The sequence below is a fragment of the Mustela putorius genome, unplaced genomic scaffold, assembly GCF_011764305.1.
Source record: "Mustela putorius furo isolate JIRA1106 unplaced genomic scaffold, ASM1176430v1.1 tig00003845_pilon_pilon_pilon, whole genome shotgun sequence".
NCBI lineage: Eukaryota > Metazoa > Chordata > Mammalia > Carnivora > Mustelidae > Mustela > Mustela putorius.
In genome coordinates, this window is record NW_025421998.1 from 66,591,763 (window position 1) to 66,619,634 (window position 27,872).

Sequence of the window (27,872 nt, forward strand, 5' to 3'; positions counted from 1 at the left end):
GATCTTCCGAAAGATCATTTTAAAATGTTCTTTGATGCTAATTTAAATGGTATTTTACCTCGAATAGCCAAAGGGATATTGAAAAAGAAAGCCAAAGTTGGTGGCATCACAATTCTGGACTTCAAGCTCTATTACAAAGCTGTCATCATCAAGACAGCATGGTACTGGCACAAAAACAGACACATAGATCAATGGAACAGAATAGAGAGCCCAGAAATAGACCCTCAACTCTATGGTCAACTAATCTTTGACAAAGCAGGAAAGAATGTCCAATGGAAAAAAGACAGCCTCTTCAATAAATGGTGTTGGGAAAATTGGACAGCCACGTGCAGAAAAATGAAATTGGACCATTTCCTTACACCACACACAAAAACAGACTCAAAATGGATGAAGGACCTCGATGTGAGAAAGGAATCCATCAAAATCCTTGAGGAGAACACAGGCAGCAACCTCTTTGACCTCAGCCGCAGCAACATCTTCTTAGGAACATCGCCAAAGGCAAGGGAAGCAAGGACAAAAATGAACTATTGGGATTTCATCAAGATCAAAAGCTTTTGCACAGCAAAGGAAACAGTTAACAAAATCAAAAGACAACTGACAGAATGGGAGAAGATATTTGCAAACGACATATCAGATAAAGGACTAGTGTCCAAATTCTATAAAGAACTAAGCAAACTCAACACCCAAAGAACAAATAATCCAATCAAGAAATGGGCAGAGGACATGAACAGACATTTCTGCAAAGAAGACATCCAGATGGCCAACAGACACATGAAAAAGTGCTCCATATCACTCGGCATCAGGGAAATACAAATCAAAACCACAATGAGATATCACCTCACACCAGTCAGAATGGCTAAAATCAACAAATCAGGAAATGACAGATGCTGGCGAGGATGCGGAGAAAGGGGAACCCTCCTACACTGTTGGTGGGAATGCAAGCTGGTGCAATCACTCTGGAAAACAGCATGGAGTTTCCTCAAAATGTTGAAAATAGACCTGCCCTATGACCCAGCAATTGCACTACTGGGTATTTACCCTAAAGATACAAACGTAGTGATCTGAAGGAGCACGTGCACCTGAATGTTTATAGCAGCAATGTCCACAATACCCAAACTATGGAAAGAACCTAGATGTCCGTCAACAGATGAATGGATAAAGAAGAGGTGGTATATATACACAATGGAATACTATGCAGCCATCAAAAGAAATGAAATCTTGCCATTTGCGACAACATGGATGGAACTAGCGCGTATCATGCTTAGCGAAATAAGTCAAGCAGAGAAAGACAACTATCATATGATCTCCCTGATATGAGGAAGTGGTGATGCAACATGGGGGCTTAAGTGGGTAGGAGAAGAATCAATGAAACAAGATGGGATTGGGAGGGAGACAAACCATAAGTGACTCTTAATCTCACAAAACAAACTGAGGGTTGCTGGGGGGAGGGGGGTTTGGAGAAGGGGGGGGGTTATGGACATTGCGGGGGGGGGTGTGCTTTGGTGAGTGCTGTGGGGTGTGTGGACCTGGCAATTCACGGACCTGTACCCCTGGGGATAAAAATATATGTTTATAAAAAATAAAAAATTAAAAAAAAATTATATTCTCTGCTTGTGTGTTGCAAGTGTGATATGCAAGTGATTTTTGCAAATTAACAGGTAACAATTTGGTTTGCTAAATTAATAAATTTATTCTATTAGTGTGCCTGTACTCTTTGGAATTTTCATGTATAAAATCATGTCACTTGCAAATAGAGACAGTTTTCTTCCTTCCTTCCTTCCTAATACTTATACCTTTTTGAGAATTTTATTTTTATAAGTAGTCTCTACACCCAATGTGGGATTTGAACTTACAGCAAGATCGAGAGTCACATGCTCTATCTACCCACTGAGCCAGCCAGCCACCCCTCCAGTATTTATATCTCTTATTGATTCTCTTGCCTCATCACACCGGCTTATGATAGATGCTAGATTAGGGTACCATATTGAACTGAAGTAGTGATAGAAGGCATCCTTTACTTAAACCTGATATCAAGAGGACAGCCTTCAACATTTCCAAATGAAACATGTGTTTGGGGTAGAATTTTGTAAATATCCTTCTATTAGTTTGTCGGCTTTCTTTTTTAAACTCATGGACGGGGATGCCTGGGTGACTTAGTTGGTTAAACATCCAACTCTAGATTTCGGCTCAGGTCATGATCTCAGTGTCCTTAGGTGGAGCCCTTCACAGGGCTGGGTGTGGAGTCTGCTTTAGATTCTCTCTCCCCGGGCGCCTGGGTGGTTCAGTGGGTTAAGCCTCTGCCTTCAGCTCAGGTCATGGTTTCAGGGTCATGGGATCGAGGCCCTCATCGGGCTCCCTGCTCAGCAGGGAGCTTGCTTCCACCTCTCTCTCTGCCTGCCTCTCTGCCTACTTGTCATCTCTCTCTCTCTCTGTCAAGTGTGTGCACCTGCTCAAGTGTGTGCACTTTCTCTCTTTAAAAAAATGTGAATAAATAAATAAAAGCATGGATTTATGTTGAATTTTTAAAAAATATTTTATTTATTTATTTGACAGAGATCACAAGGAGGCAGAGAAGCAAGCAGAGAGAGAGGGGGAAGCAGGCTCTCCACTGAGCAGAGAGCCTGATGCTGGGCTCGATCCCAGGACCCCGGGATCATGACCTGAGCCGAATGCAGAGGCTTTAACCCACTGAGTCACCCAGGCACCCCGATGTTGAATTTTATTGAGTAATTTTTTTTGGTGTCTATTTGAGATGATCATATGATTGTTCTCCTTTATTCTGTTTATGTTTGTTAATTGCATTCAATTTTCACATGTTACACTATCTTGCTTTCCTGGAATAATTGTCACCTGGCCATAATAGATTATCATTTTTAAAACGATTTTATCGCTTTATTTGAGAGAGAGAGAGAAAGAGAGCATGAGTGGGAGGAGGGCTAGACAGGGAGCGAGAGAATGTCAAGTGGACTCCCCGCTGAGCACAGTGTCTGAGGCAGGGCTCCATCTCACCACTCTGAGATCATGACCTGAGCTGAAATCAAGAGTCAGATGGTTAACTGACTGAGCCATCCAGGCAGTTCTATTATCATTTTTTAAATCACTGCATTTTATTTATTAATATTTTGTGTAGAAGTTTTGTGTCTATATAAATGAGAGCTGGCCTCTCTTAGGTCCTCTATTAAGATGTTCTTGCCATTATTTGCTATCAAAGTTAGCAAGTAGTTAGATGACCTCAAAAAATAACTTGGAAAATTTTTCCTTGTTTTCTGAGCTCTAGAATATTATACGTAAGGTTGATTTTATTTCTAAATGTTTGGAAGAATTGAGTAATAAAACTGACAGGCATGGGAATTTCTCTCAAAGGGTTTTAAAGATTCAGTTTATTTACTAGATATTAAATAAACTATTTGCATTTTGTATTTCTCCTTGTGGTATCTTGGCAATTTTGATAAATTATGGCTTTTTAAATCGTTTCAACATTTCATTGAAATTACAACCCCCCAAACTGTTATGATATCCTTTGTTTTCATTTTCTTTTTTAAAAATTATGTATTTATTTATTTATTTATTTATTTATTTATTTATTTATCAGAGAGAGAGAAAGAGTGAAGAGCACAAACAGGGAGAGCAGCAGGCAGAGGGAGAAGCAGGCTCACCGCTGAACTGGGAGCCTGATGTGGGACTCAATCCCAGGACCCTGGGATCATGACCTGAGCCAAAGGCAGCTGTTTGAGCAACTGAGTGGAGCTTGCACTTGACCCTGCATAGAGCCTCAGTCACATGCTCCTTGTTTTGTACCTTGGTACAGATGGACATGATGACTTGGCCAATGTGGATCCTGGTCACTGTGCCCTGGGGCTTTCCAAAGGCCTCCACACACCTTTTTAGAGCCTGTGAGCTCCAGCGCAGGACAACATCTTGTGGGTAACGATGCTGTGGAAAGGGTGTAACTGCAACTCTGATGGGAAAACCATCTTTGCCACAGCTTGTCACCAGGGACATTTGGCACAAATACATGCAGCCTCCAGGGCTTCGGAGAGTGGATCACATTCATCCGACACCATAGAGCCGTACAGTGAGAACTCATCGACTTTTGCCTTCTTCTGACCCAGGTCAAAATGCAGATCTTGATGTCAGGGGCATTTCTGAAGAAGCGAGGCTTCTAGAAGAACTACGTGTTCTTACAGTACCAGTAACACCCAGCGAGGTGTTAACCCATGGTGAAACCAGGATCTTCAGTGGTGCAGTGAAGAAGAGGTTACTTTCAGCTTTTTACTCCTAAAAAAGGCATTCAAGTATGGCTTTAGCTGTGTTCTGAAAGTTTTGATTTTGAATTGTCATTATAATTCAAAGAAAAATATTTCCTGATTTCCATTTGTATTCATCTTTTAATGTTTGAATTATTATTATTATTATTTTAAGATTGTATTTACTTATTTGAGAGCGAGACAGCACAAGCCAGCAGTGGGGGAGGAGGGGGAGGGAGAAGCAGACTCTCCCTACTTGGGGCTTGATCCCAGAATCCTGAGATCATGATCTAAGCTGAAGTTAGACGCTTAACCGCCTGAGCCACCCAGGCATCCCTGAATTATTTATAAGTATATTAAGTGTTTTTCAAAATATAAAGTTTTTTATTATTACCTTGTTTCATTATTGATTTCTAGCCTAGCTGTACTGTTGGCAGAAAATATACATTGTATAATTTTACCTTTTTAATATTTTTTAAGATTTCTTTTAGAGTCATCATTTGGTTAATTGACTTAGCATTTGATGTGCATTTTAAAATTTTGCATTTTCTGAGTATAAAGTACGTAAATCAGGTGAACTTTATTGATTCCATTGTTCAAATCTACTATATCCATGTTGAATTTTTGTCTGCCTTGTATATTAGATACTAAGAGACATCTGTTAAAATTTCACAATGATAATGGATTTGTCCATTTTCCTTTTAGTTGCATCATTATTTTGCTTTATATAGTTGGAAACATTATTAAGTGCAACAAATTTACAACTCTAATGTTTTGGAAAGACTAACTCTTTTATCATAATAAAATGTCCTTTGTTCATTGCCAACAAAGTGTCTTGCCTTACAGTCTAATTTATCTGGTAAGTATATAAAATACAGCTATGCTGGCCTCAAATTCTTTTTTCATTCATTTATTTCAGGGTTTTTGTGTTGTTGTATTTTAGGTGTGTCTCTTAACATTGAGTCACATGTATTTTTTTTTCATCTAGTATAAAAAACTTTGTTTTTGACTGCTCACCCATTCATATATTATTATATTGGGGGGGATTCTATAATTCTTTTATTTCCTCTTTAAATATTGCTTTTCAAAATAAGTCAATCAGTGAAACACAATTATCATATGACCTCACTCATATGTGGAATTTAAGAAACAAAACAGAAGATCATAGAGGATGGTAGGGAAAAATAAAACAAGGTGAAATCAGAGATGGAGACAAACCATAAGAGACTCTTAATCGTGGGAAACAAACTGAAGGTTGCTGGAGGGGAGTGGGGTGGCAGAATGAGGTAATTGGGTGACAGACATTAAGGAGGGCACGTGATGTAACACCAGTGGGTGTTATATAAGACTGATGAATCAATGACCTCTAACTCTGAAAGCAATAATACATTAGATGTTAATTAATTGAATTTAGATTTAAAAAAAAAAAAAAGAACAAACTATGGTTACCAGAGGGAAAGTGGGTGAAGGGATAGGTAAAATAGGTGATAGGGATTGAAGAGTACACTTACAATGATGAACACTGAGTAATGTATAGAAAAATAAGTAAGTAAGTAAGTAAGTAAATAAATAAATATTGCTTCCGCCTCGTTCTTTCTCTTCTCTCTTTCTAGGACATCAATTAAGAACATGTTAGAACTTTTCCCTGTGTCTTCCTTGTGATTTCATGGAACTTTTTTCCTTTCTTCTCTCCTCTATTCTTCAATCTAATATTTTCTTCTGACTTATTCTAGTTCCATCTTCTGTGTCTCATTGTCTATTAGCCCCTATCAATAATTTAATTTCATTATTTTATTTTTCTGTTTCAGAACTTCCATTTGAATTTTAAAATATAGATTCCAGAATAAATATAAAATTCTCTATATTTCACCTTATTTCTTCAAACTATTAATCACGGTTACTTTAAAGTCCCTCAATTTGGATCTTCTTACGCATCTGTTGCTATTCTATATTTATTTTCATGATCTTGGTTATTAGGTCTTACCTTTTTTTTTTTTTTTTTAAGATTTTATGTGTTTATTTGTCAGAAAGAGTGAGAGAACAAGCATAAGCAGGGAGAGCGGCAGGCAGAGGGAGAAGTAGGCTCCCTGCTGAGCAGGGAGCATGATGAAGGACTCCATCCCAGGACCCTGGGGTCATGACCTGAGCTGAAGGCAAACACATAACAGACTGAGCCACCCAAATGCCCCTAGGTCTTATCTTCTGACATGCTTATAAATAGTAACTGAAACTTGAGGAACTCCCTTCCATTTGTTAGGTGGGATACTGCCTGATTGGTGGGTCTCTTAATAAATCCAATTGTTCCTTCAAATTAAAAATATATATATTTACCGGAACTTGAACATTATGTATAAAAATTTTCAGGGCCAATTTACTGCTCTAGATAGTGTTATCATTCTCCACAGATTACTTTTGTTTGGGGGTATGAGGGAGACTGTTATGATGATGGTGACTCCTAACCTATCCAATGATTATCTTTTTACCCAAGTAATTCAGTTGCTTAGAAACTGGGCTTTAACCTTGTCATGGCACAGCATTTCTAGTTCATGTCTTCTCCAAAGGTGTAGTCCTACAAATGTTCCTGTCAAAAGCCTAACTATAAGGGCACCACTCTCTCGGTGGTCCCTGAACTTTAATTTTGTCCAGAAACCAGTTCACTGCGGCACCTGGGTGGCTCAGTCAGTTAAGCATCTGCCTTTGGCTCAGGTTATGACCTCATGATCCTGGGATCAAGCCCCAAGTTGGGCTCCCTGATCAGCAGGAAGTCTGCTTCTCCCTTTCCCCCAGACTCTCTCTCTCTCTCACTGTCTCTCAAGCAAATAGATAAAATCTTAAAAAAAAAAAAAAAAAAAAAAAGATTCAGATTCACCATTTGTACTTCCCTTCCCCTGGGGATTTTATTTTCTTTCAGGTTTTCACAGCCTAGACAGCTTTCTATAGCCTTAAAACCAACAGATTTTATATTCTATCCAATTTTCTTCGTTGTTCTCAGGCAGGTTTGTCTGGAAGTCTTCTCTACCATTACTAAAAACTAAAATTCCTCCAGCATGAGTTATTTTGAAACATGTAACATTTTTACTCCTATAAGACAAAGAATGCACACCTGCTGAAACTGAAGACTTTCCAGACAAAGAGGCCTTCCCTTGAAACTAAGAAACAAAAGTCGGGTGCACTAATAACATTATGCTCAAAATGAGAAATGTGAACACTAGGAAACAGGAATTGCAAAATGTTTGCCTAGAATATTCTTCAGCATCAGAGACCAGAAATCATCACAAATTACCAAAATTATCATTCTAACTAGGGCCTTTAAAGTAGAGAGAACCCAGGGACGATGTGTTTGATATCTGCATATTTTTTTTAATGCAGAAATGTCAAATTAGAGCTAAAAACTGGAGTACACTTAAAATGTTGATATTTAAAATTAGCATTTTAAACCCACAGATTTCTATACATTATCATATGATTTACAAAATAATTATAATACTTATAGAATACTCTAGTGTTATATGATATGACAGATAAATTACAGAAGTTTGAGGAACTTCTTTTTCTTTTGTTCTTTTTAAGATTTATTTACATGTTTTAAAGAGAGTGAGCAAGTGTGGGGAGGGGACCAGGGAGAGAGAATCTCAAGTCAACTCCTTGCTGAACCCAGAGCCTGGCACAGGGCTTGATCTTATTATGACCCTGAGACCCAGAGCCAAAATCAAGAGTCAACTGAGGGTCACCCAGGGGCCCCAAGGAACTTATTTTTCTTTCAATACTTCCCATTTATCTCTGTAACTGTGTGCATAATTTCTTCTGGAGATAATGTTAAGAAGTCTAAAAAGTGAGGCTGCAGATAGCCATACTAATCTCACAGTCAATATTATATATCAATGACAGAGCTAATCACCAAAATTTATCATCAGAATAGTAGTTCTAGGTCTCCAAGGAGCTACAGAAAAACTCCATAAATGTTCTAAAGGAAATATTATAGATTATAATCTTTCATCCCAAACACAACACACAGTTTGTCTCTCCTTTTCTGTTGTTGTTTTTATTTATCTGACAGAGAGAGACACAGAGAGGGAACACAAGCAGGGGAGTGGGAGAGGGAAAAGCAGGCTTCCCGCCCAGCAGGGAGCCTGATGTGGGGCTGGATCCCAGAACCCTGGCTGGGATCATGACCTGAACCGAAGGCAGACGCTTAAGGACTGAGCCACCCAGGCGCCCCTCTCCTTTTTGTTTTTGGTAATATCATTTTTCCCCCTATTATCTACAAAATTCAGTTTGAATGAATATTTTAAAAAATGGATTCATACAGTAGTAATAAAGCCTTTGTATTTCTTAACAATTGGCCTTGCTGTCATTTTGCAACCTAGACTTTTTATTTTGAGAGGTTGGCTTTTCAGTGCTAGTGTGTTTGACATAGTTTTGAGGTTTTGTGGTTGCTGTTGACACTCTGCGGAACTTAGAACACTTTGGTTTCCTTTTGCTTTAGCGAACTGGCCAGACCTTTTAAGTGCACGCAGACCTTGGGAGTGCCCAAGCAGGCTTATTGTTAGAAAAAAATCCTATATGGAATTCAGACAGGTGGCCCACCTCTGCACCTCCCTGAGACATCTAGCTTTTCCAGGTAAGTGCAGAAGACCTGGGGTGGGGGGCTCAGGAATGAAGGTTACGCATAAAGAGAGCATGCAATTTAAAAAAAAATTTAAAAAAAAGAGAGAGCATGTAAAATTTGCCAATGAAGCTCTAATTCAGAATTTTCAGTTTTGCTGTAAAAAGCAAGTTTATTTACTCTGACCATAATTCCTCCTTTATAGAAAACACTGTCTAGTTCTTTCTGTGTAGTATGTACTGTTCTGAAGGTGACACCTAGTTTTTCTAAGTGGTTAAATATGAACAGAAGTGGTTTCAGAATCTGAAAAAAGAAAAAGGGAGTCTGGTAAATCATGATAGAGGTCTTCAGGGCATCTGATATTGCATTTACACATTATTGAAATGTTTCATGTTCTTTTTTTTTTTTTCTTCATTATGAAAATCTTTAAACTCTATTACTGGTAATATTCTCACATATAATTTAAAACTCTTCTGGCAGCCCTAATCCATAGAAGGAAACAATCAATAGTAATCAGGTACTTTGAAATTTTTAAAAGAAGTACATTCAAAATAACATGTAATAATGGTTCTTGCTATTCTTTTATTCTATTTTTGTAGTAGTACATGATAGGAGAAGGATGAAAATAACTTTGAAATCACACAATTAAAAGAACAACATCTGTTCAAATAATTTTACATTAAGCTCCGTTTATACCTTTATTCCTTTTTACAAGAAGTACTGTACTTCAAATATGTGAAATAGAATATAAGCTTAAAACAGTAAGTTAGTAATGTACAGCTTGAGTCTGAGAGCTTAATATTGCTTCTTTAATAAATTTATAATATAATTTTGGATGGGTCACTTAGTTCCTGGATTTTAACTGGCTACATAAATGCATAATTATTTAAATCTAAGGAATTTTATTAAGGACCAGAATTACAACTCCTTGTTTTAATTTTAATTGGGCTTAAATCAATCAATTAGTCAATATTTTAACTGATCAACAGGAGTAATGAGAAGACCAATAGATGAGGAATCAGATAGTGTGAATCCTAGTCTTCTATTTTCTAGTGATTGGATGAGTGATTTAGAAAACACTTTTTAACCATTCAAGGCCAGGGGTTGGCAAATTTTTTCTATAAAGGACTTGATAATAAATAGTTAGGGTCACGCAGACCAAAAGCAAAATAGAAGATAATATGAAGGTAATATGAAATCACTTAAAAATGTAAAAGCCATTCTTAGCTCACAGGCAGAACAAAAATGAGAGATGAGTTATATTTGGCCTCAGGGCCATAATTTTCCAGCCCCTGTTCTAGGCAATGATCTTCATCAATTATAAAATGGAAGACGTAGGAATTCATGGATGATACACAGGGTGATTCACCAATCACCTAAAATTGTATACAAACATTTGAGTGTATGTAAATATGTTCTTTCTTTCTTTCTTTTTTTTTTTTAAAGAGTTATTTATTTATTTATTTGACAGGCAGAGGTTACAAGGAGGCAGAGAGGCAGGCAGAGAGAGAGAGGAGGAAGCAGGCTCCCTGCTGAGCAGAGAGCCCGATGTGGGGCTCAATCCCAGGACCCCGGGGATCATGACCTGAGCCAAAGGCAGAGGCTTAACCCACTGAGCCACCCAGGTGCCCCTATTTCTTTTTTTTTAATATGTTATTTCTTAATGGGAAAAAAGGTCCACATATTTCATCAGATTTTCAAAGGGTCTGAAACCCATTTAAGGTCAAGGAGTATAGGGCTAGCTGATTCCTAAATATGTTTCCCAAATCTAAAATTCAATGAAATTTTTATTGGGTGTCTACTATGTCTAAGCCACTGTGCTAACACTATAGTAGATGTTAACACATTATGACCAAAATAATATGTCAAAAATATATTAGATTGTAATATGCAGAAATTAGTGATACCCTTCAAAGTAATAACTTTGAGAAAAATTCTATAATTAGTCAGAAATTTCTGAGATATTATGTTGCAAAGTGTCTTCAAATCTAGTACGAAATATGTCAAAATATTAATCAAATATTCTACTGTCTCATCTTGTTTTTGATGACAATGGTATCAGTCATGACAATCATAATCAAACGTAACCCAAGCAGAATCTCTTTCCTAAAAATATGATTTCCTTAAGAACAGGAGCTATGCTTTTCTCATCTTTGTATTTGGATACAATGTTTGTCACATACTAAGTATGTGACTTAGTATGTGACTAAGTAAGTGCTCAACATCTCTGGAATGGATATATGAATGAATGAATGAATGAGTGAGTGAATGAATGAACGAAAAGATGAAGACACCATCATGCAGAGTATGTGCCATATATACTGAAGGCTTAGAACCCCAAATGCTCTAAGAACAGTTGCCAAGGCCAAAAATTGCTTCTCTTTTCAACTTTGGACATAACTGTGATTTCAAAATGCTTGGTCAACTAAAGATTGCAGTTCCTGGGGATTAAGCCATCTTTTTAAAAAAGATTGTTGACTATAATGCACATGTTACAGATGTTCTAGTAACCTAGTCTGTGGGATGGGGTGATAGGAGAATGATGTTTTGCTTAAGGAACAGCAGCATGCTCAGCCTCGGAGCCCTTCTTACTGAGACCAGGTAAGAGGTTGTACCAGCTGGAGCATTACACATAAATGGTAGGCTCCCTTGGGGATCCCAAAAGTAAGATCTAATAGAATTTAGGGTATCATGATGCTCCCTAATAAAGAAGTTCATCCTGATTCCCATTGCCTGGCCAGTTGATGGTGGCAAAGTCTGAGCACCACTCACTGATGATTCCCCACAGCTGCATGGGGTCGAGAATGAGCTGGGATCCAAGTGTACCTCTCTTCTCTACCCAGGAATAATTTCATTTTCTGAAAGAGAAATTCAGGCTACAATAGCTGGTTTGTAATTCATTCACTTCTTTAGGGAAATTAAAATCTTAAGACTTAAAAAATTTAAGAATTTTTAAGAGGTGTTAATGAAAAGCCTGCACAGTCTTGTATGTTTCTAGAGTTATGCCTGAAATGTCTTTATTCAAAAAAGTGCATCCCACCTCCATTCCTGCTTTTACTCCCCCTCCCCCTCTAAAAGCTGTTAGGACTAGAATAAATATCTTGGGCTTCAGAGGCCATACGATCTCTGTCACAACTACTCAACTCCACAGGTGTTATGCCAAAGCAGCCACAGATAGCACATAAACAAATATCTGTGATCAGTTAAATATGTTATTTACAAAAACAAGTGCCTGGCCCAAAGGCTATAGGGCTGGCCTGTGAACTATATTGAAGGCTTGATGACAACTGAAAAAAATTAGTGTTTTAGAGGGAAGTGAGAGCCTCAGAGTTTGCTAGAGCATCTTGCAGAACTCCAAGAAATACATCCTTAAGATTTTCCAGTTTATGAAAGGGTATGATAAAGGAGCAAATGAACAGCCAGATGAAGAGATACATAAGGCAAGACCTGAGTGGGGGCCCAGAGCACAGGAGCTCTTGTCCCTGTTGAATTAGGGTACACATCCTCTCCTCTGCCAGAAGGGATATGTTCACCAACCTGAAAGCTATCCAAAGCCCCTACTCCCCTATTCTTGGAGCATTATGGAGACTTCCTCATCTGGCATGATCAGTTATTAACTCCATTTCCAGCCCCCCCCCTTCTCTGGAGGATGGGGATGGGACCGAAAATTCCAAGTTTCTAACTGGAATTTGGTCTTTTTGGTGACCAGCCCCCATCCAGAAGCTATCTGGGAGCCCATTTAGAACCACCACCATGAAACAAAAGATGCTCCTAGTGCTCTTATCACTTAGAGATTTACAAGGGGTTAGGAAGTCTGGTGTCAGGGACTGGGGTGCGGGGGAGCAGAGACAAATATATGTATTTCTTATGATTTCACACCTGTACAACAGCACCCCTGTAATTTATCACACACTGCCTAAGATTATTTTAATGCAGGTCTTATCTTTCCCCTAGGTTGTAATCTCCATGCAGAGCAGTGACCTATATCTAGCATAGACTTTATCTATGCAGGTGCCTAATTTAGAGAAGTTTAGATGGGATTTGGACAGGATATACAAGAATTAAAATAATTTGGCAGTCTCTCTCCTCATATACCTTTTTATATACAATATATCCTAAAAACATCTCTACCTAGAGCAAAATTATTAAATTAGCCTGTTTCAGATCTCTTTCTCATGAAACAATTATCATGTAAAACTTTTTAGGTTCAGACACCTGGATGGCTTGGTTGGTTAAGTGTCTGCCTGTGGCTCAGGTCATGATTCCAGGGTCTGGGGATCAAATCCCATGTTGGGCTCCCTGCTCCACAGGGAGTCTGCTTCTCCCTCTGCCTCTCACCCCCTTCATTTTCTCAATCTCTCTTGCTCTTGTGCTCTCTCTCAAATAAATAAAATCTCAAAAAAAAATTTTAGGTTCTCTTAATTGTTTTCAGGTCTGAGAGGGTGCAGCAGTGTTTGAATGAGTTCCCTTAGTGGTTAGGTGCTGTTTTGTTCTCATCCCATGTTTCTAACTTTCTATTTTTAAAAAAGATTTATTTATTTATGTGTGTGAGAGAGAGAGCATGCATGCACATGAGTTGGGGGAGGGCCAGAAGGAGAGAATGTCAAGCAGACTCCCTGCTGAGCATGGAGCCCAGCAGGGCTCCATCTCACAACCCATGAGGTTATGACCTGAGCCAAAATCATGAGTGAGACACTTAACCTATGGAAACACCCAGGCGCCCCCTAACCTTCTATTTCAAGTGTGAATAGCATGGGCACAACTAACAGCTGCTCCAAGAGCTTGTGCCTCCAAGAAGGAGGAATACAGAAATTTCTAAAACATTCAGAGAGACAATCTCTGCATCCTGGCCCAGGTGCCCAGCCCTCTTAGATACATACAAGAGGGGCTATTGCAGGGGGAGTCATAGCTTTATTCCTTTTAGCGAGGCTTTCCTTAAAAAGTCATGAGCCTCTTAGCCTTTGTATGCTTCTGCAGGACAAACATATCTGCCATGTCCCACTCCTTGGTCTACTCCAATTAGCCTCATCTTTTGTGTCGGTAAAAGAGATCACATCTAACTCAAATGAAAAATAGTAAGGATCAGAAGTATTAATAAATGAAAAATGCCCAGGACACAGTATTACTCAATAATTCTCACCCTTATTCCCTCTTCCTGCCACTGTAGCATTTATAGTTCTTATCATAAAACAAACTATTCCCATCTCACTGTCCCATCTGTCAATGACATCCAGTCAAAGACCACCAGGACCCCTGTAGCTGAATGACTCTGGTTTATTACTCATTGCAGGGAAGGAGAACACACACCATGGGGATCCCTGGGGTAACTCGGTCAGATGGTTATTAGAAACAATCAATTAATAGGATTTGGATTTTGGTAGAGTGATTCGGTGGTGGTCAGAAGGGGGGTGGTCTAGGAAAGTAGAGGTTTGTTCCATACTGGATGTTGTCAGAAAGCAGAGGCAATTTCATATTTTAGTGAAGAAATAGCAGTCATTAATTTTAACTGAAAAAAGGGAAAGTTTGGTACTTCATGTGTGGCTCAGTGACCTTGTTTTTGTCTGTCCTTAGACAAAATCACAAAGGGGCCCATTTTTGTCTCAATTATCAGGGTGACCATACCTGACTGCCCCTTTACTCTTTCTCACTTTGGAAATGAAAGAGTATGGGGGAAAACCCGGTACTTATTTTAGTGTTTGTTTAAATAAAGAGATTGAACAACTATAGACACTATGTCCAACATCACGCTAAGCTTTAACCCTCTCAGTATCACAGTATGTTATATAGATAATATATGTGTCATATATTATCTATGTAAGGTGGGGTTAGAAGCCAGATCTAACTGACTTCTAACACAAAAGCTTCCAGTATGGTATGCTGTGACCATGTTGACACCACTGGAACCTATGAATGGATTTTAACCAATCACTCTAATTAAAATTGCTTTTGGGGTGCCTGGCTGGGTCAGCTGGGTGGAGTGTATGACTCTTGATCCAGGGGTTGTGGGTTTGAGCCCCACCATGGGTGGAGAGATTGCTTAAAAAAATAAAATCTATGGGGTGCCTGGGTGCCTTAGTGGGTTAAACCTCTGCCTTCGGCTCAGGTCATGGTCTCAGGGTCCTGGGACGGAGCCCCGCATCGAGCTCTCTGCTCAGCAGGGAGCCTGCTTCCCTTCCTCTCTCTCTCTCTGCCTGCCTCTCTGCCGACTTGTGATCTCTGTCTGTCAAATAAATAAATAAAATCATAGAAAAAAAATCTAAATAAATTTATTTATCTAAATAAACAAACAGATAAATTGCTTTCAACTTTACTTACAACAGAAAAAATCCTTTGATCTATAATCAGAAACTGGCAAAAATTTTTTTTGTAAAAGTATCAAAAACTGAATATTTTTGGTTTTCAGGTTATATAGTCCCTTATATAGTGGGAAAGAAGCCTTAGATCACCTATGAACAAATGTACGTAGCCGTGTTCTAATAAAACTTTACTTACAAAATCAGCTGGGAGGTAGGATTTGGCTGTTAATCTGTAGCTAGTAAACCCTTGATCTACATTATAAGCAGCCAGAAATCCCAAAACTACTTGGATTTTTAAAAAATATATTTTATGGTTTGAATAATTAAGTATGTATAAATGGTAGGACGTGCCTGGGTGGCTCACTTGGTTAAGTAACGCATTTGAGATTTGGGCTCGGGTCATGATCTCATGAGCCATGGGATGGAGCCGCACTGTGGGCTCTGCACTCGGTAGAGCATCTGCTTGAGATTCTCTCCCTTTCCCTCTGTCCCTTTCTCTACTCATGCACGTGTGCAGGTTTCTCTCTCTCTGTGTCAAATGAATCTTTAAAAAATACATGTAAATTGTTAATTAAAAAACTATAAATACATATAATAGATATGCATAAATACAAATTTGTGGTGTTTTTAATAAAACCAGCAAACATAGTATATTTTATTTTATTTCCTTTTTTCAAATGAACGACATAAATTTATTTCTCACAGTTCTGGAGCCTGGAAAAACTGCCAAAAATACTTTAAATAAACTACCGACTTCTGAGCATAACAGAATCAGGATGGTGCCTCAGGTCATTTGCTTCTGCGATCCTGTATAATGGGAACTGGATCTCAAGAGGCCAAGGTGCCTATCTCACAATTATTCTGGGCTTCTATTCCTTGGTCCTTACTGGAAAATTCTTGTTAGCTAAACTGAAGCTGAGAGGTTGAATACTTATCCTCAGTTACCCAGACTACGGTAGAGCTGGTGTTAAGCCTTACATTTGTTTCATTATACCCTACGCCTCACTTGTTTTTTTTCTTTTACCAGGAGGGGCCCTATGTCTCAGTTTTAATAAACTATTGAATTGGTGGTCTGAGAGCTTAAAAAGACCCTTGGGTTACCCTCTGAATCTTCAAAGAAAGAGCATATGATCAGAATAAACTTACAGCAAGGGGCTTTTTGTTATGGTTTGACTTTTTGAAAAGTTAGGGTTTGGGAGTAAATGTGGAAACTGGAATTCAGTACCAAAACATCGGAACAATATTGTGTTATCCAGCCTCAGCCCCCAATTCCCTTTTATAGTTTCCTCTTTTAGCAGTGTGTAACATCATGTGCCAGCTGCAAGCAAGGATCACCTGTTGCCACGGTATCAGACTGTGGCCGTCTGTGACTTGAGGTTAGAAGGATGGCCTGGGGCGTACTGCAGGAGATGTTCTACTCTGAACCTCTCCAACTACGGGCTATGCTGCTGCTCTTGGTGAAAAGGAATTTTCAACTAGAATCTCCCATTCCCCAAGTGTGCAGAAATAATACAAGTGTGTATGGGTAACTGGCACATGAGTGTTTTCATGATTTTGTATTTAAAACTGAATATCACACAATGATGTATTTCATGCAAATTAATACACGATATGTATATATTAAGTTATACCCAGTTCCTACATATTTCTATGGCTATAGCCCACCAGGTAATAAGTCTTTCATTTAGAAGAATTCAGCCTATGTTCTACCTCACCCACAAGCTCAGTTTAAAACTCCCCTTAAATAACAATTAAGAAATTAGTAGTCCATAAATATTTTTTCATACATTTAAGTGGGCTGTCACAGGAGGCCAGAAGGGGAGTCTTGCTTCGTGACACAAGGGGGACTTTGCTAAGCACTATCATACCTCGGCACACCTCTGTCCCTCCCTTTCGTTTCACCTCTGCCTAGAGTTGCCAGATTTAGAAAACAAAAACAGAGGACTCCCAGTGAAACTTGAATTTTGGACAAGTGATAAATACTTTTTTTAAGTATAAGTGTGTCCCAAATATTGCATGGGATATATTTGTACAAAAATAATTATTTGTTGTTTATCTGGATTTCAAATCAACTGGGTATCTTCCATTTTATCTGTCAGCTCTACACACGAATATTTTATGGCTCAGTTTTCACATGGTGACTTTTCTGGTTTGATAGAATTGAATTCAATTTCCTAGTCACCCTGCCTAGGTGACCTACTTGACCTGGAGGTAATAATTCTTACTGTAGAGAGCTGTCAAAGGACTACAAGGAGCGAATGCAAATAAATCCCCTGGATTAGGGCAAGGAACAGGCAGCTGCTCAACAAACATTGGCCAAATGTTTTTTTTTTTCCTTTTTTTCATTTAAATTCTCTCCCTCCCTCTCCATTTCTTGTCAAAGAAATAAATAAAATCTTAAAAAAAAAAAAAAAAAAGAAAAAAAAAAAAAAGAGGCCCCTGGATGACTCAGTCAGTTAAGCATCTGCCTCAGCCCAGGTCATGATCTCAGGGTTCTGGGATGGAGCCCTGCTCGGCAAGAAGTCTGCTCGTCCCTCTCCCTCTCCCCGTGACTCATGTTATTTTTCTCTCTCTTCTCTCAAATAAATAAGAACTTTAAAAAAATTCTTCCAATTCATCCCCTAACTTCCCTGAGAAGAGTTAGATGCTGCTCCCTTTTCTCTCACCATAGACTGTACCTCTTTCTCTTCTTGTTGTTGTTGTTCTTTTTTGTTTGTTTGTTTGTTTTGTTTTTAAGTAGGCTCCACACCTAGTGGGGCTTGAACTCACCATCCCAAGATCAAGACCTGACCTGAGATCAAGAGTCAGACACTTAACTGACTGAGCCACCCAGGTACCCCTAAACTGTACCTATTTCTACTATAACATTCATTATATAGAACTTCAGGCCTGTTTTGCAATCATGATAGAATAGACTTAACAATTCCTTACTTTCTTTTCTCCTTTTTTGCTTCCGCATTGGTGCTTGCCTGGTGTAGCTTTTTACTACTACTTTTCTTTCAAACTTTCTAGGTTGTTTTATTTAAGGTGTGTCTTAAGTAATGGGCTTCTAATGGATTTTTAGACAGAAGGTCTGATAATCTTTTTTAACTATAGAGTTTGGTCCACTTAAATAATTACTGAAATGGGGGGCAACTGGGTGGCTCAGTGGGTTAAAGCCTCTGCCTTCGGCTCAGGTCATGATCCCAGAGTTCTGGGATTGAGCCCCACATCAGGCTCTTTGCTCGGCAGGGAGCCTGCTTCCCTCTCTCTCTCTGCCTGTCTCTCTGCCTACTTGTGATCTCTGTCTGTCAAATAAATAAATAAAATATTTTTTTAAAAAAATATAATTTTGCTGGGTAAACTTTTACATCCATAGTTATTTTTACTCAATGTTTTTAAGATAATATCTTACTGTATTCTGGCCTCCACTGCTGTTGATAAGAAGCCATTGGTCTGTGTAAAGTATTTTCTTTTTAGGTGATCTGTCTTCTCAAATGGGCTGCCTTTAACATTAGCAGCTCCTTTTCCGTAGTATTCTGCTGTTTCACTTTATTGTGTCTAAGTATGGGTTTCTTTCTCTTCATCCTGCTTAAGGTTTTTTGAACTTATCAAATCTGATTATTAATTTTCATCAGTTCTGGAAAATTTTCAGCCATTATCTCTCAAAAACTGCTTTTACTTTGCTCTATCTTCTGTTCTAGAACAAATTTAGATTCCACATCACTTCTTTTTTGTGATTTCAATGTTCTTGATAAGGACATAACATAGTTGCTGAGTAACAAAACTGAAGCCTGGCTCTCTGGCTTGAATATAATGGCTCTCTTATTAGGTATGTAAATTTATGCAAGTTACTTAACCTTCCTATGCCTCAGTTTCCTCATTTCTAAAACAGAGAAGTAATAGTATCTGCTTATAGGATTACTGTAAGGATTATAAGATAAATGATATGTAAAGTTTAATAAAGGTATACATTGTGTTTGCTCTTAATATTTTTCTTTCTGAGGGGCGCCTGGGTGGCTCAGTGGGTTAAAGTCTCTGCTCAGGTCATGATCCCAGTGTCCTAGGATGGAGCTCTGCATTAGGCTCTCTGCTCAGCAGGGAGCCTGCTTCCTCCTCTCTCTCTGCCTTCCTCTCTGCCTACTTGTGATCTCTTTCTGTGTCAAATAAATAAATAAAATCTTTAAAAAATATTTTTCTTTCTGTGTTACACTCTGAGGAGTTTTTTCAGATCTATTATATAGCTCACCAATTTTTATTCTCTTTGTCTAATAGGTCCTTTGAGATGCTGGTTCTATGGGGATTTTTTTCATTTTCAAAAGCACAATTTCGGTTATTTTTCAATTGCCTGGTCAGTCTTTTATTCATTTACTTTTTTTATTTCTTTATATTTTCATATTAGCATTGACAGTTGCTTCTGCCAGGTACCTTCCGTAAGACATCAAGAAACCCTAGGCCACTTTGAAAATTGCTTATACTGGCTTCTCGTCAATGTGCTGGGAAAACATGTTGAGGGAAGGGATAGAGCGAGTTCTCTAACTTGATAAAGTGGATTTGAAATGACTAAGAAATGAGGGTCTGACAAAAAAGTAACCAAAGCCTGAGGTTGGAAATTCAACTTGAGATTGAGACAGTGGCTTTCAATCTTTGGATGCCCACTGGAAATATTTGGAGAGCATTTTAAAAACATGGATGTTTAGGCCCCTCTCCAGAGTGGGAGCCATACATCAATGTTTTTCAAAAGCTTTCCAGGCAATTCAATTTTGTAGCTGGCATCAGTACGAGCACCGTGAAACAAAACCTGAAACCGCTCCAGGTGTTCCAAACAGGGAAGGACTGGATGTAGAAAATCAGATGCTGCCACACCATTGGGAGGGCAGAGAGAAGGAAGGTTAGGGGCAGCTGCTGTATTTTTCCCCCCTCAGAATCTTGAGGAAATATAGCATAGGCATCTCAGAAAACTGTCATTAAAAAATACAACTGCTTGGGGCTCCTGGGTGGCTCGGTGGGTTAAAAGCCTCTGCCTTTGGCTCAGGTCATGATCCCGGAGTCCTGGGATCGAGCCCCACATTGGGCTGCCTGCTCTGCAGGGAGCCTGCTTCTCCCTCTCTCTCTCTGCCTGCCTCTCTGCCTACTTGTGATCTCTGTCTGTCAAATAAATAAATAAATAAATAAATAAATAAATAAATAAATCTCTCTCAAATAAATAAATAAAATCTTTAAAAAAAATTAAAAAAAAATACAACTGCTTATGCTCTAAGGAGGGTGACTCAGTGGAAGCCTGAGACCCTCCTCCAGAATAGCTTATCTGCTCTCTCCCGAAGCCCCTGGGCCTGTATGCTGTTTACAAAGGAGAGGTCATGACTTGACTTCTCACCTTCAAAATGTCACAGGGACACCCTTTATTACTAGGAGCAACGAACTCTAAACTCTGGCCAGGAAGTCTCGGGGATATAGAGAAAGGGGGAAATGGTACACATTTCTCAACAGATTGAGAATCACTGGACTGGGAAACGTAAACTTCCCAAACTCAGAGTACAGGGGGGCTCAGACCTATCAGTGACTCTGAACATCTAAATGCTTCTTAAAGCATTTGTTCAGATTGAAGAAGGCTCAGACTCTCCCAGTAGAGACAATGTTTCTTGATCCTCCAGATTCCTGCAGGTACCAAGAGGAAGTGGGAATATCTTCATCCTCCTATAGTTAGCCCTAACTTTTCTGGCAGGGCTAAAGAATTCAAAAATGAAGGACAGAAGAAGAATATAAGTCAATGTGAAGAATATAAGTCAATGTATTAAGGGTAACACTACGAATCGGATATTCAAGGGGAAGGTTTAATGATGAGTAACATGAAAAAATGGTATTATTTTTTTAAAAAAGGAAAATGCTTCTGATAAAAAAGCTCATATTCTTTATTCTTGTTTTTTTTAAAAGAAAGTAATGGTTTGGATTGTGTAGGGGTTCTTTTTAAATTTTTCACATGAATCATAGTGATTGACCATAAACTCTTGCAAAGAGACGGGGTATGGATGAAGGAAAATAAGAGATACATCTTCTCGTGTTGGTGGCTCTTCCGTTCCTTCTTTCTGAGAGCAACCACCCACCTGGTGTGTTCCTTACTTCTCTCTAACTCCCACGGTCTCTCCCTCTTCCTCTTTCTCCCCGAGCTTCCCCAAGCTTCTTCTCTTTTTCTTCCCTTTATCTCCTTCCTGTTAAAGTATCTGGCAGTGGAGCTGGGCAGAAATGTGGTTAGATATGTGTGAGGTTTCTCGGGGGGGGGGGGAGGGGGGGGTAACCGCGAACTCTGTGCCCAGGGCAAAAATACCACCGTGAGGCAGAGAGCAGCACTCTGAACCTCCCAGATCTTCTCCTGTAAGACCAATATCGAATGTGTACTGTATGCCAAGATGATCATACTGTTTAAATATAGTCCTTAGAACCTTGGTTTGTACATTTTTAGTAACTTAGTAAACTGTCATTCCTAAATTTTCACAACAAACTTGCAAAGCAGATAATCTTATCATTCCTATATTATAGATGAGGAAATAAAAGCTTAGAGAATAAAGTAACTTACTCAGTTTCAAATAGCTAATATCCAGGTCAGGTGGTACATGTCCCACCAATTCTGAGTTTTCTTGACTACACAAGCTTCCTCCTCCAGTTGTGGCATTATAACTTAAGAAGGACATAACCAGAGTGTCCAAGTAGTCTGGCCATATGAGGAAGTAAACCATACTGTCTTTGTCACCCTCATTCCTGATGAACATTTAGAGACTGCCACCTCTATACCAAGTCCTTTGATGGGCTTTATATAGATTATCTGCATGCAAGTAAAACAGTACTACATTATGAAATATGCAACATTATAATAATCCAATTTACAGGTGAGGAAAATGAGGTATGGAGATATTAATTAAATAACTTGCCTAAGATCGTCCAGCTAGTAAATGATAAAGGCAGGACTCCAGTGCCAAAGCTTATAATTCTACACTATGCTCGTGACCTTACTTACTTGCCTGAAGTAAGTACAGAAGTGTACAGACAGAAGTTGACAGAAAAAAGACAGGAATGTCGAGTTGATGAAAAAGTATCAAGAAAGGGAAAAAAAAATGACATTGTAAAGCTCCCAAGAACAGACCTATAACTACGGTGGGTTGTTATAGGGAAGTAAACTTCTGTACAATATAATAAAGAACTTTCCAGCAATTATTTTTATGTAACAATGTTACAGACTGCCTTGCAAGACAAGAGTATGAATTCTATGGCAATGAAGTGTCTGGATGTGAAAGAAATTTCCTAAAGTGAAAAGAACATTGGAGTGTGTATGACCTCTTAGGTAATATGTAACCTCTAAGAGGTTTTGGATCTGGGAGGAGCTTATTTAAACCCTCACAGCAGCCCAGCAGGTTCAAGAATATAATTTTATAAGTGGCCACAGTAAAGCATGATGAGGAAAAATGGCTGAATTTGAATCTTGTCTCTGATCTTTTCATAACTTAGAGGCTTATAAAGATTCTTTCTATAGCATATCTCGTTTTTCATCCAAATGACCTTGAGATGGAGTTCTTACTAAACGATATTTTTAACTGAGCCAAGGAAAACTACATTAGATACACAGGCGATAACACCAATCTGGAGTCTATCTATGGCTGCTGTTCTGTTTCTATCATCAGTTATTAACATCAGGCAATGAAGAAGTACAGGGCAATTTTGCATGGTGAAGAAATATTAACACGAGTGCTTAAAAATTTTTATGATTATGAAAATAGTATTATTATTACAAAAATTTTTACAAAAACCACTGAAAAACTATACAGAAAGAAATTAAAATCATTTGTAATCCAACCACCCAAACTACTCTTAAATATTTGATATAGTCATTCTCAGTAAATACATATATTCAGATTATGTGGAGAACAGTATATAAACAGTCTTGTCTTCTTTATCACATTTTTAAAATTTTACTTAAGCATTATTTCAGAGGCTTAATACATCATACGCATGTAGCATAATTAAGCAATTAAACTGTAAGCATAACTTACAGTTAACAGTCTCTTTGTGTCTAGTCTGTGCATTTTGCTGATATTGCTGTTAATAATTCCTAGAAGAGGGATTACTGCCTCAGAGAGCATGATTACTATTTGTGACCTAGTCTTCAATTGCCAAATTGACTTCTGGAAATGTGAGGCTGATTTCAACTCTAACGAATAGTGGTACCTCATCTTTGCCATCGTGATTGACGACGGTCGTGGTATTTTACTTCACTAATTTTATAGATGAAAAAGATCCTTCCATTTTAATTTTCACTTATTTGAAAACCATTGATGGCAGGTCACTTTACCTTGTCAACACAGTTCGTTAAGGGCACAGATTAAAAAAGCATCTGTATGCTGGCGAGGATGCGGAGAAAGGGGAACCCTCCTACACTGGGTTGGTGGGAATGCAAGCTGGTGCAATCACTCTGGAAAACAGCATGGAGGTTCCTCAAAATGTTAAAAATAGAACTACCCTATGACCCAGCAATTGCACTACTGGGTATTTACCCTAAAGATACAAACATAGTGATCTGAAGGGGCACATGCACCCAAATGTTTATAGCAGCAATGTCTACAATAGCCAAACTATGAAAAGAACCTAGATGTCCATCAACAGATGAATGGATAAAGAAGAGGTGGTATATATACACAATGGAATACTATGCAGCCATCAAAAGAAATGAAATCTTGCCATTTGCGACAACATGGATGGAACTAGCGCGTATCATGCTTAGCGAAATAAGTCAAGCGGAGAAAGACAACTATCATATGATCTCCCTGATATGAGGAAGTGGTGATGCAACGTGGGGGCTTAAGTGGGTAGGAGAAGAATCAATGAAAGAAGATGGGATTGGGAGGGAGACAAGCCATAAGTGACTCTTAATCTCACAAAACAAACAGAGGGTTGCTGGGGGGAGAGGGTTTGGGAGAGAGGGGTGGGGTTATGGACATTGGGGAAGGTATGTACTATGGTGAGTGCTGTGAAGTGTGTAAACCTGGCAATTCACATACCTGTACCCCTGGGGATAAAAATACATTATATGTTTATTTAAAAAAAAAAAAGAAGAAGCATCTGTAAAGGGCAGTCTTAAACTAGGTGTTTCTGCCAATGCCAAAGTAAAGATCAGATCGCCACAAGTAACTCCCAGTTACTTGGTAGATGCCTCGGGGCTAAAGGAGAGGGAGGCCTGGGAACTGAATGTGGGAGGAGGGAGCAGAGCAGCAGGGACTCAAATGTGTCTGTTATTTGTCAACTGGCCTCTCTTTCTTCTACTTGAGGTATTTCTTACTGAGTGAACATGTTGAGAGCCTGTTGTGTGCATGAACATTGTTGTGTGCATGAACTTGTTGCACAGCAGGGATTCTCTGTTCACAAAGCCCTCTCTGCAGAGGGGAAAACAAGGATGGGTTCCCAGTACAGAAAGTGAGAGCACTTGGTGATCTGGAGGGACCCCCACTGGCAATGTTTTCTTTGGAGGCACTGAATTTAACCACATTCACTCTTCATAATAGAAACTGGAAGTATATCTATCCTTCATTGTTTGTCTGGGGGAAGGGATGTTTTCTGTCCTTATTCTTTTCTTTTCAGATTACTGATTAAAAATGCCATTATAGAAAAATTGAAATACACAGCACGACAGGGAGCAATGAACCCCTATGTACCCATTATCCAGCTACACTCAGCTACCAAGTTGACTTACAGCTGCTGTGGTTTGATTTCTTCCTCTCCCCAACCCCTACAACTCTATCATTTTGAAGAAAACCCCAGATGTAATATCCTTAAATACTTTGCTATGCATCTCTAAAACATAAGGACTCCTTTCTTAAAAAATAATAATGGGGGCGCCTGGGTGGCTCGGTGGGTTAAGGCCTCTGCCTGCAGCTCAGGTCATGATCTCAGGGTCCTGGGATCGAGCCCCGCGTCGGGCTCTCTGCTTGGCAGGGAACCTGCTTCCCTTCCTCTCTCTCTGCCTGCCTCTTTGCCTACTTGTGATCTCTGTCTGTCAAATGAATAAAATTTTTAAGAAAAAAGCCTGTTCCGTCATACACTATCCCTCCCTTTCATCTTAAAAAAAAAAAAAATAATAATAATACTATTATCTTGCCCCAGACAATTCCTCAGTATTATCCAAAGTTATTGTTCAAATTTTCCTGATCCTCATACTGTTTTCAGTTTTTTTTTTGTTTTTTTTTTTTTGTTTTTTTAGATTTTACTTATTTATTTGAGAGAGAGAGCGCTTGAGAGGAGAGAGGGCCAGAGGGAGAAGCAGACTCCCTACGGAGCAGGGAGCCCAACGCAGGACTCAATCCCAGGACTCTAGGATCATGACCTGAGCAGAAGGCAGTTGCTTAACCAACTGAGCCACTCAGGCGCCCCTTCAGTTGGTTTCTTGAGTTGGGTTCCAAACAGGGCCTCTACATTCACTTTATTGCTCTGTTTATAACATCTTTTAACACCTAGAAGTCTTTCCTCTCCCTCATTTTTCTCCAGCAGGTAGGTCTGGCTCCTCCTAAGAGGAAATTATATTTAAAGCCCACAATCTGGATGTCAGGGATGGTTACTGTCATTGTGAAGGTCATTATTTCTGGACAGAGCTAGGATGTAACAAGAAGGTATTTTTGTTTTGCTTACACATTTCAATTGCTATTTACTAGGTATTTAGCTGGATGATTATTTTTTCCACCTTAGTTTCAGAATTCCGTGTCTGCTTAATCAAATATTCCATATATTTATTGTAACTACTGGTGTCTTAGTTTCTTTAGGGGGAGAGTGGGGATAGCTTACCATATGATCTGGCTCTCAAAAATCTTCTTTTATACTGGATCAGTCATGAATCAAAATGGGAAAAAAATGAAGAAGGGGGAGAGAATGATCCTGACAGAGCTCCAAAGGCTCTAGCTCCATCATCCAAGTGGACCCCTTCATTTTGTGAACAGATACCTCAAGGACAGAGAGGTGACTTGCTCAGGGTGAATTAAGCCAGTGGTTCTCAAATATTAATATGGTCAAGGATCCTCTGGAGGACTTGTTTAAAAATTGATCACTGAGCCTCAGTCCAGAGATTCTGATTTAGTCGGTCCGGGTGGGGGTCCCTGATGAAGTCAATGCTGCCGGTGCATGGACGAACCTTGAGGGGCACCGATCTAGAGCTTTCCTGATAAATGGCCAAAGTGAGCATCTTCTTGGCTACAGATCTGTTAAGAGCACAGAAGAACTCACTGTGAGCTCTCTGGAAAAGCACTGTGAACACGTGCTGCAAAAATGAAGTCATGGGATGCGGAGCAGGTAAACTGTGAGTTGGCTCAGTAGTTTTCCTCCCCCAGTTCACTTGGTGTCTTCAAATTCTCATGACAGATTAATTCCTCTAGGTTAACTCCTCCTTTAAAAAATCAGATTCTTTTAAAAAAAAAAAAATTCTACCTCTGCTGGCAAATGAAGCCACTGATTTCAATTTAAGCCTGGTTTAAACACCACCAGAAATTTTATGTGAGTCTCCTATTGTAGGAAACCTCTGAAATCTCACAGCTTCTGCCTGTATCCTTTTTTTGCCCTAAATACTTTCTGCAGGATATGTTTAGACATTCTTGAACAAGGAGTGATCTAGAAAACTAGGTGTCTTAGAGATGCAAATTCCCAACTCCAGATAAACAATATAGGATTTACCTGAATAATAGACTCATCATTTGATTAAATGCAGCCAGAAGTGTCAGTGGTTTGGAAATCTCAGCCCTCTGGGTATGGTAAAAACTGACGACAGATAGCCCAAAAGGCAGGATAAATACTTTGACTTCATAACAACTCAGCAATCTCAGAATAACTACCTTATGTTATAATAAGGTCCCCTTATTCAAGTTTCCAGAAGCTTTGTGTCACAGATTCTACAGGTTTTGGGACATAAGAGAGGAATAACTGAGTTCCTGCCTGTAGTCCCCTTGATACCAATGGCTTATCTACGGCCATATTCACTAGGCCTGTGGTAATAGGTGCATATGCTATTGTGGAGGAGAAGGACCTAAGGGTTAGTACTGGTAATTTCGAGTCTCAGATTACTCACATGTTTTACCTTGGGGAGTGGATAAGATAGGTACTAAAAAGCATGGGAAACACAAAAATGAAAAGGGTAATAGGGTGATCAATTTTGCACACTTGATACTATCTTTGTTTGGACCATAAAAACTATACACCATTCATTCTTCATACCACCTTTCTCTGCTTCTCTAGATAATGTATCAAGTCATAAATCAAAGGATTAAAAAAAACATATTTGATACCTGAAAGATAGCAAACCACTGTTTGCCATCCCTTCTGATGGCAATGAGTCAGCAGATAGGGACACTGCCTTAAAAAACAAGATACCTCTTAAGAATAGTGGGTTCAGTTAGCTACGGCTGGCAAAATGCTGTGTAATAAGTCATTCCCAAGACTCAGTAACATAAAAAAGCAATTGTTTATCTTTATGGACCTATGTGTTGGCTAAGAGTCAGCCAGTTGCTCTAGGATTAGTGGGGCAGCTCTGCAGATCTCGGTTCAGCTTGCTCCTTCATCTGGTGTCTGCTGACTGAAGCTGGGCTCTTTTGGATGGTTTAGTTCCACTCTATGTATTTTCATCCTCCTCCTGGGATGAGGGGCTAGCCCAGCACATTCTTTTCATGGTAATGGCAAAGGCACAGGTAATATGCAGAAATACTGCCTCTTAAGGTCTAAGCT

The 27,872-nt window shown here is 39.1% G+C and overlaps 1 protein-coding gene and 1 pseudogene across 1 annotated transcript in view; one reads left to right on the forward strand and one right to left on the reverse strand.

Moving 5' to 3' along the window:
* Positions 1-3,685: 3,685 nt before the first annotated feature.
* LOC106004741 lies at positions 3,686-4,219 on the reverse strand (annotated as a pseudogene).
* A 4,468-nt stretch (positions 4,220-8,687) lies between these two features.
* The window catches only part of GPR141 (G protein-coupled receptor 141), a 36,672-nt gene continuing 17,487 nt past the window's right edge, over positions 8,688-27,872 (forward strand). Inside the window, exon 1 of the mRNA XM_004741953.3 lies at positions 8,688-8,868. The gene's annotated coding sequence lies outside the window, so the exon portion shown is untranslated. The remainder of the gene's footprint in view (positions 8,869-27,872) is intronic.